General features: G+C 33.0%; 1 protein-coding gene across 1 annotated transcript in view; it reads right to left on the bottom strand.

The window, feature by feature from the left end:
* The window catches only part of dhx9 (DEAH (Asp-Glu-Ala-His) box helicase 9), a 7,571-nt gene that overhangs the window by 3,179 nt on the left and 4,092 nt on the right, over positions 1-300 (bottom strand). The window lies entirely within an intron of this gene.

The following is a 300-nucleotide window of genomic DNA, read 5'->3' as shown; positions in this document are numbered from 1 at the left end:
CTCAGGGTGAATGTTTGGGCCTAAAAAGATCAACGGAGTTTAACTTTGACGAGTTAAACCACCAGAAGCTCTTCAGAGAAATAATTTCATGTATTTTGCGTCTAGTTTTTGAAAGAAAGTGTCAAATATGAGAGATTTTATTCCACACTTTCTTTTTCCTCTAAATATATGTTGATTATATTACCCACAGTGCAACTCTTTCTCTGGAGCCTGGCCTGGAGCTTACTTACAATTTTTTATTACAGTAACATTACATTCTCTTTTATTTCTATTCTATTTAATCAGTTTGATTCTGTTTCT

Source organism: Morone saxatilis, unplaced genomic scaffold, assembly GCF_004916995.1.
Source record: "Morone saxatilis isolate NCDOM2014 unplaced genomic scaffold, NCSU_SB_2.0 Contig23, whole genome shotgun sequence".
NCBI classification, from domain to species: domain Eukaryota; kingdom Metazoa; phylum Chordata; class Actinopteri; family Moronidae; genus Morone; species Morone saxatilis.
This window is presented reverse-complemented; position numbering and strand designations above follow the sequence as displayed.